At 38.2% G+C, this 9065-nt stretch overlaps 1 non-coding gene across 1 annotated transcript; it reads right to left on the reverse strand.

Annotated features, from left to right (window-relative positions):
* Positions 1–530: 530 nt before the first annotated feature.
* Positions 531–637, reverse strand: LOC118636706. The gene has a single exon (XR_004960694.1). It is a non-coding gene; the product is annotated as a U6 spliceosomal RNA (small nuclear RNA).
* Positions 638–9065: the final 8428 nt, after the last annotated feature.

The following is a 9065-nucleotide window of genomic DNA, read 5'->3' on the forward strand; positions in this document are numbered from 1 at the left end:
TCCCTGATAGTTCTGCCTGTGGATCCTGGGAGCCTACTGGGAGCCCGCGAAAGCGCTCTCCATGGTTCTGAATTCACTCTAAACTAGCATATAAATTCACTTCTGATCTGGAGTCATACATGAGAATTTAGAGTGAGGAGGAGACAGAAATCTGCTCTCGAGTTTCTTAAACTGTCCCTTGAAGTCACCTGTAGCATGTGTTTGTCACAGTAACTCCCCAGCTTCCTTCATTCACTCAATACTTACTGAGCACCTGCTGTATGCCTCACTTATTCTAGAGATGGGGGGGGGGGCATGTCTTGAAGAAAACAAAATCAGACACAAATTTCTGCCTTCATGGACCTTATGCCCTAGTGGCGACAGGTAGACAATCGCAAAGAATAACAATATATAAGGTGTCAGCTAATGATCTGTGCTACAGTGGAAGGTAAAAGAGAGGAGGAAGTGGGAGGGTCACACTTTTACCTCAAGCAGTCAGGGAGGGCCTCACTGAGCAGGGATTCTTCTTTTTATGTTTAGCAGATAGATTTAAAAATATGGAACACTTCACGAATTTGCATGTCATCCTTGCGCAGGGGTCATGCTAATCTTCTCTGTATCGTTCCAATTTTAGTGTATGCGCTGCCAAAGCGAGCACTAAGCAGGGATTCTTGAGCATTCAGATAGCATCGGTGTTCCGACACAGATCCATTTTTGTCTATGTATGTCTCTAGCCATTTATCCATAGGTCTCAAAGGATAAAAATAAAAATATTTTTATTCTCACAGCTTTCTCTTAGCACAGTACAAGGCTTCACTTTCTGTCTGGAGGTCATCAGTATCCCTGCACACTGGCAATGCCCCCTTCCCACCTGCATTTCCAGAAAACTGTCTGATGAGTTTTGGACACAGTCCCCTCCTCACCCCTGCCCCCCCATTCCTGCTTTGCAATGTTCAGGCTGTACAGGCTTCTGTCACGAGGTGACATCAATGTACCTTAATCATCAAACTTCTGTAAAGTTTTTTCAAAAAGCAAAAATGCACAATCGTTTCCCTCAAAACTCAGCCTATGAACCTGTGCACAGAATAATTCTAATTCTGTTTGGAAAACCTGGTATGAAAGCAGCTCCATACATACCACATCTCTTCCCTCTAGCTCATCTGTCCCAGGGACAACACCTGAGCTTCTGTCTGAGCTCCACTACCCCTTTCAGGGATCAGTCAATAAACGTTGCCTGACACCCAGGTCTCTTGGCACAAGGACAGGATTTAATCTCCTCTGCTGTCTTATCACCCAGGGGTTTGTTGAGTTAGTTCCTGCAGGGCCACAATAGCAGGAAGTGTGGTCAACCATTTCCCCAGACCTGGAAGTCTGTCTTCTAAAAGGCTGAAGAGGGAAGGGAAGATAAATGATGATGGAAAAAATAAAATAAGGAAGAAAATAGCACTGCAAAGGCTTCAAAAATGGAATTAATATTAAAACCATAATCCACAAAAGGCTGGTCAGAACTTGTGGCCTGAACCCAATAGTCAATTCCCTGCTAATTAATTAGTTAATTAGTTAATTAATTAATTAAAATAAAAGTTTTTCTGTGTCCTTTGGGAAAGGTAAGGGATGAAATTTCATTTCCATTCTGTTACCTGGAGAGTGACATAGGCTCTGTCAGCCTGAACTTGATCATCTGTGATGTGGGACTCACAATAACTGATAATTTAATCACAGAGCTGTCCTGAGGGGTAATTGAGAAAACCTGCCCACTTGTATGGAATGTGGTAGGACTTTATTGGACCTTTAAATGTTGGGTCACAGAAATGGGGGTTGGCTCAGCCTGGGGGCCAAGGCTGGATCTGTGAAAAGTCATTTATCATTGTTTCTCCTAATAAAATGACACACATCTATAGAAAGGAAGCAAGCATTTCTCTGACATGTTGAATTCAAGCTTTTGGAGATACAGGCATACCTCATTTTATTTCACTTTGCTTTATTGTACTTCACAGTTGTTATGTTTCTTACAAATTGTGTGCAAGAACTTCCACCAGCAAATAAAAAAAGAGAGAGAGAGAGATTATGATTCACTTTGTTGTGGTGGTCTGGAATCAAACACACAATATCTCCAAGATAGGCCTGTAGTAGGATCTCTACATACTTGATGTTTCAGAAGTTCATAATGGTTGCTCAACATCATGCCTCTCAGCAGACTCTAATCCAGTGCCTATGCTAGGAAGACAGGCTTGTCTTTGACTCATCTGGTGAGCTCAGTGAGAGATCACACCAGGGAAAAAAATGGGTCAATGTTTGCCTAACTGGTGCTCCTGGACTGCTCTGTATGTGGATACATTTAAAGGAAAATTTAGGACTTGTCCTGAAGTCACCAGTGCAGGAGTACTCAGATCCTGCATTATCCAGACATATTACACCAGGTTTTCAGCCATCTGCTACCTCCCTGAGAGGAAGAATTCCCAGAACTATTAGCATTTCTTTGACACAATTATCCATTCTTCCATTCACTAATAACTAAATATATATTGAGTAAAACCCATACTGTCCTACTGGAGGCAGCTCATTTCCTCTGTATTAGAAATAGAAAGGTAAGAGGGGAAATTAATATATAGGCACATTCAAAGGTTAAATCTGAAATGAGATGGCTTCTTCACAGTAACTTCTTTTTTAATTAAGACTACTTAAAAAATTCTTTTTTATTTATTGATTTTTAGAGAGAGGAAGGGAGAGGGAGAGAGAAATAGAAACATCAATGAGAGAGGACATCGATTGGTCACCTCCTGCATGCCCCTCACTGGGGATTAGGTCCACAACCTGGACATGTGCCCTGACCAAGAATCAAACATGCGACCTCTTGGTGCATGGGTTGACACTCAACCACTGAGCCACACCAGCCGGGCAAGACTACTTTTTGTAAGAATAGTTTTACTGTTCACAGAAAAATTGGCTAATATAAAGATATATTCCATATATCCTATCTTCACACATGCATAGGTTTTCTATTATCAACACCTCCCATCAGAGTGGTGCATTTGTTGAACACTTATAAACTTACATGGATGTCTGAGATTTTGTTGCCCACAGTCTCCTCTAGGATTTTTATGGATTCATGAGTTACATTTAAGTCTTTTATCCATTTTGAGTTTATTTTGGTGTAGGGTGTAAGTTGATGGTCTAGTTTCATTTTTCGGCAAGTAGCTGTCCAATTTTCCCAGCACCATTTATTAAAGAGGCTGTCCTTACTCCACTGTATGCTCTTGCCACCTTTGTCAAATATTAATTGAGCATATTGCCTAGGGTCCATTTCTGGGTTCTCTATTCTGTTCCACTGGTCTATATACCTGTTCTTGTGCCAGTACCAGGCTGTTTTGATTATGGTGGCTTTGTAGTATAACCTGAAATCTGGTATTGTGATCCCTCCAACTTTGTTCTTCCTTTTCAAGATTGCTGTGGCTATTCGAGGCCTTTTTTGGTTCCATATGAACTTTTGAAGTAATTGTTCTAATTCTTTGAAGTATGCCGTTGGTATTTTGATGGGGATTGCGTTGAATCTATAGATTGCTTTGGGTAATATGGACATTTTAATGATGTTAATTCTCCCAATCCATGAACAGGGTATGTTCTTCCACTTTTTTACATCTTGCTCTATTTCGTTTTTCAAAGATCTGTAGTTTTCTGCGAATAGGTCCTTTATCTCTTTGGTTAAGTTTATTCCTAGGTATCTTAATTTTTTTGCCGCAATGGTAAATGGGATTGTTTGCCTAGTTTCTCTTTCTGTGAGTTCATCATTGGTGTATAAGAATGCCATCGATTTCTTGACGTTAATTTTGTATCCTGCTACTTTGCCAAATTCATTTATTAAGTCTAGTAAGCTTTTGGTGGAGTCTTTGGGATTTTCTATGTACAGTATCATGTCATCTGCAAATAATGACAATTTCACTTCCTCCTTTCCAATTTGGATCCCTTTTATTTTTTCTTCCTGTCTGATTGCTGTGGCTAAGACTTCCCTAAGGCAATAGAAACAAAGGAGAAAATGAACACATGGGACTACATCAAACTCAAAAGCTTCTGCACAGCGAAAGATACAATCATCAAAACGGAAAGGCTACCCACTGTATGGGAGAGCATAATTGCCAATGATATATCAGATAAGGGGTTAATTTCCAATACATATAGAGTGCTCATACAACTCCACAAAAGGAAGACAAAGAATCCAATTAAAAAATGGGCAGAGGAACTAAATAGACACCTCTCCAAACAGGACATACAAATGGCTAAGAGACATATGAAGAAATGTTCATCATCACTAATCATCAGAGAGATGCAAATCAAAACAACAATGAGGTATCACCTCACACCGGTCAGAATGGCCGCCATCAACAAATCATCAAACAACAAGTGTTGGCGAGGGTGTGGAGAAAAGGGGACTCTAGTACACTGTTGGTGGGAATGCAGACTGGTGCAGCCACTATGGAAAACAATATGGTGCCACCTCAAAAAATTAAAAATTGAACTCCCATTTGACCCAGTGATCCCACTTCTAGGAATATACCCTAAGAAGCCTGAAACACCAATCAGAAAGAATATATGTACCCCCATCTTTGTAGCAGCACTATTTACAATCGCTAAGATCTGGAAACAGCCCAAGTGCCCATCAGTAGACGAATGGATAAAAAAGCTGTGGTACATATACACAATGGAGTACTACGCAGCGGTAAGAAAGAAAGATCTCTTATCCTTTGAGACTACATGGAGGGACCTGGAAAGTATCATCCTAAGTGAAACAAGCCAAGCAGAGAAAGACAAATTTCATATGATCTCACTGATTTCTGGAATATAATGAACATAACAGTTTGAGGACAATCCCCTAAGGAGTGGGGAGCTGAGAGAGGGATGAACAACAGAATTTATATGCATGTAGGCATGAACAGTGGACATGGACAACAATCGGGGGAAAGGGCAGGGAGGGAAGGGGGAGGGGGGAACCACTGGGGGAAAAAAGGAGAATCATTTGTAACAAAAATTAATCAATAAAAAAAATAATAATAATAAAAAAATAAAATAAACTTACATGGACACATCATAACCACCCAAAGTCCATAATTTACCTTAGGGTTTACTCTTGGTGCTGTACATTCTATGAGTTTAGACAAATCAATAATAACATGCAACCATCATTATGGTAACACACAGAGTATTTTCATTGACAGAAAAATAATTTCATACTCCGCCTATCATCAAACTATCCCCCAAAACTCAGCAAACACTTATCTTTTTATTGTCTAAAATGATTTATTGTTTTTAGAATGCCATATAGTTGAAATGATACAGTATTAAGCCTTTTCAGATTAGCTAGCTTCTTTTTTTATTAATTTATTTATTTTTGTTACAGATGTTTCTCCTTTTTCTCCCACTGATTCCCCCCTTCCCCTCCCTCCCCGCCCTGTCCCCAGCTTTGTTGTCCATGTCCATTGTTCATGCATACATGCATATAAGTTCTGTGGTTTATCATTCCCCCACCACCCCCTCTTCTGGGGATTGTCAGTCTGTACTCCACTTCCACATCTCTGGGACTACTCCATTCCTCAGACTGTTATGTTCATTATATTCCACAAATAAGTGAGATCATATGATACTTGTCTTTCTCTGTTTGGCTTGTTTCACTTAGGATAATACTCTCCAGGTCCTTCCATGTTGTCTCAAAGGATAAGAGATCTTTCTTACAGCTGCATAGTACTCCATTGTGTATATGTACCACAGTTTTTTTATCCATTCATCCACTGATGGACACTTGGGCTGTTTCCAGATCTTAGCTATTGTAAATAGTGCTGCTATAAACATGGGGGTACATAAATTATTTCTGATTGGTGTTTCAGGCTTCTTAGGGTATATTCCTAGAAGTGGGATCACTGGGTCAAGTAGAAGTTCAATATTTACTTTTTTGAGGTAACAACATATTGTATTCCATAGTGGTTGCACCAGTCTGTATTCCCACCAGCAGGACACTAGAGTCCCCTTTTCTGCACACCCTCGCCAACAATTGTTGTTTGATGATTTGTTGATGGCGGTCATTCTGACAGGTGAGGTGATACCTCATTGTTTTAATTTGCATCTCTCTGATGATTAGTGATGTTGAGCATTTCTTCATATGTCTCTTGGCCATTTGTATGTTCTGTTTCAAGAGGTGTCTATTTAGTTCCTCTGCCCATTTTTTAATTGGGTTCTTTATCTTCCTTTTGTAGAGTTGTATAAGCACTCTATATATATTGGAAATTACCCCCTTAATTAATATATCATTGGAAATTATGCTCTCCCATACAGTGAGTAGCCCTTCCTTTTTGATGATTGTATCTTTTGCTGTGCAGAAGCTTTTGAGTTTGATGTAGTCCCATGTGTTCATTTTCTCCTTTGTTTCTGTTACCTTAGGTGACGTATCAGTGAAAATTCTGCTGCGTATGATATCTGAAATTTTGTTGCCTATAGTTTTTTCTAAGATTTTTATGGATTCATGAGTCACATTTAAGTCTTTCATCTATTTTGAGTTTATTTTTGTATATGGTGTAAGTTGATGGTCTAGTTTCATTTCTTTGCATGTAGCTGTCCAATTTTCCCAACACCATTTATTAAAGAGGCTGTCTTTACTCCACTGTATGCTCTTGACACCTTTGTCAAATATTAATTGAGCATATTACCTTGGGTCCATTTCTGGGTTCTCTGATATGTTTCACTGGTCTATATGCCTGTTCTTGTGCCAGTACAAGGCTGTTTTGATTACAGTGGCTTTGTAGTATAACCTGAAATCTGGTAGTGTGATCCCTCCTACTTTGTTCTTCTTTTTCAAGATTGCTGTGGTTATTCAAGGTCTTTTTTGGTTCCCTATGAACTTTTGAAGTACTTGTTCTAATTCTGTGAAGTATGCCGTTGGTATTTTGATGGGGATTGCATTGAATCTATAAATTGCTTTGGGTAGTATGGACATTTTAATGATGTTAATTTTTTCGATCCATAAACAAGGTATCTGCTTCCACTAGTTTATATCTTCCACTATTTCTTTTTTCAAAAACCTGTAGTTTTCTGTGAATAGGTCCTTTCGGGATTTTCTACGCATACTATCATGTCATCTGTGAACAATGACAGTTTCACTTCCTCCTTTCCAATTTGGATCACTTTTATTTTTTTCTTCCTGTCTGATTGCTGTGGCTAAGACTTCCAGTACTATGTTAAATAAGAGTGGCAAAAGTGGGCATCCTTGTCTTGTTTCTGTTAAGTGGAATCCTTTTAGTTTTTGTCCATTGAGTATGATGTTGGCTGCAGGTCTTTCATATATGGTCTTTATTATGTCTAGATATAACACCTCTATTCCCACATTGCTGAGCATTTTTATCAGAAATGGATGCTGGATTTTGTTGAAGACTTTTTCGGCATCTATTGATATGATCATGTGGTTTTTATTCTTCATTTTGTTTATGTGGTGTATCACATTTATTGATTTGGAAATATTGTATGAGTTTTGCATCCCTGGGATGAATCCCACTTGGTCATGGTGAATAATTTTTTTGATGTGTTGCTGGATCCGAATTACCAGTATTTTGCTAGTATAGTTCAGGATTTTGGCATCTATGTTCATCAGGGATATTGGCCTGTAGTTTTCTTTCTTTGTAATGTCTTTTTCTGGTTTTGGAATTAGAACTATGCTGGCCTCATAAAACAAGTTTGGAAGTCTTCCTTCTTCTTGAATATTTTGAAATAGTTTGAGGAAAATGGGTGTTAGTTCTTTTTTAAATGTTCGGTAAAACTCCCTCGTGAAGCTTTCCAGACCTAAGCTTTTGTTTGCTGTGAGAGTCTTGATTTTATTTTCAATTTCCTTAGTTGTTATTGGTCTGTTCAAGGTTTCTCTTTCTTCCTGGTCCAGATTTGGGATACTTTGTGTTTCTAAAAATTTGTCCCTTTTGATTCGATTGTCGAATTTTTTGCCATATAATTGTTCATAGTAGTTGTTAATGATCTTTTGTATTTCTGTGGTGTCAGTTGTTACTCCTCCCTTATCATTTCTGATTTTGTGTATTTGAGTTCTCTCTCTTTGTATTTTGGTAAGTCTAGCTAAGGGTCCATCAATCTTGTTTATCTTTTCAAAGAACCAGCTCTTTGTTTCATTGATCCTTTGAATTGTTTTTTGTTTTGTTTTGTTTTTGGTCTCTATGTCATTTATTTCTGCTCTGATCTTTACTCTTTCCTTCCTTCTACTTGCTCTGAGGTTTTCTTTTTGTTTGATTTTTAGTTCTATAAGTTGTGAGGTTAGGTAGTCTATTAGAGATTTTTCTTGTTTCTTGAAGTAGGCCTATAGTGTTATGAATTTTGCTCTGGACACTGCTTTTGCTGCATCCCATAGATTTTGTGTTGTTATGTGTTCATTTTCATTGGTTTCCAGGAAGTTTTTAATTTCTTCCTTGATCTCCTCAGTGACCCATTCATTGTTTAATAACATGCTATTTAGCCTCCATGTGTTCAAATGTCTTTGCATGTTCTTGTTGCAATTGATTTCTAGTTTCATGCCATTGTGATCTGAGAAGATGCTTGATATGATTTCAATCTTCTTGAACTTGTCGAGACTTAGTTTGTGCCCTAACATGTGTTCTATCTTTGAGAATGTCCCATATGCACTTGAGAAGAATGTGAATTCTGTAGTTTTGGGGTGTAATTCTCTGTATATATCTATTAAATCCATTTGGTCTAGTGCTTCATTTAGCATCTCTGTTTCCTTGCTAATTTTTGTCTAGAGGATCTATCCAGTGATTTCAGCAGGGTGTTGAAGTCCCCTGTTATGTATGTATTGGTATCGATTTCTCCTTATAAGTCTTCCAGAAGATTTTTAATATATTTTGGTACTCCTATATTGGGTGCATATATGTTTAACAAGGTTATATCTTCCTGTTGGATAAATCCTTTCAATATTATATAGTGACCTTTTTTGTCTCTATATATTGTCTTCATTTTGAAATCTATTTTATCAGATATGACTATTGCTATGCCAGCTAATTTTTTTCTTTCTGTTTGCTTGGAAGATTTATTTCCATCCCTTCACTTTC

This window comes from Molossus molossus, unplaced genomic scaffold (assembly GCF_014108415.1).
Source record: "Molossus molossus isolate mMolMol1 unplaced genomic scaffold, mMolMol1.p scaffold_m16_p_2, whole genome shotgun sequence".
NCBI lineage: Eukaryota > Metazoa > Chordata > Mammalia > Chiroptera > Molossidae > Molossus > Molossus molossus.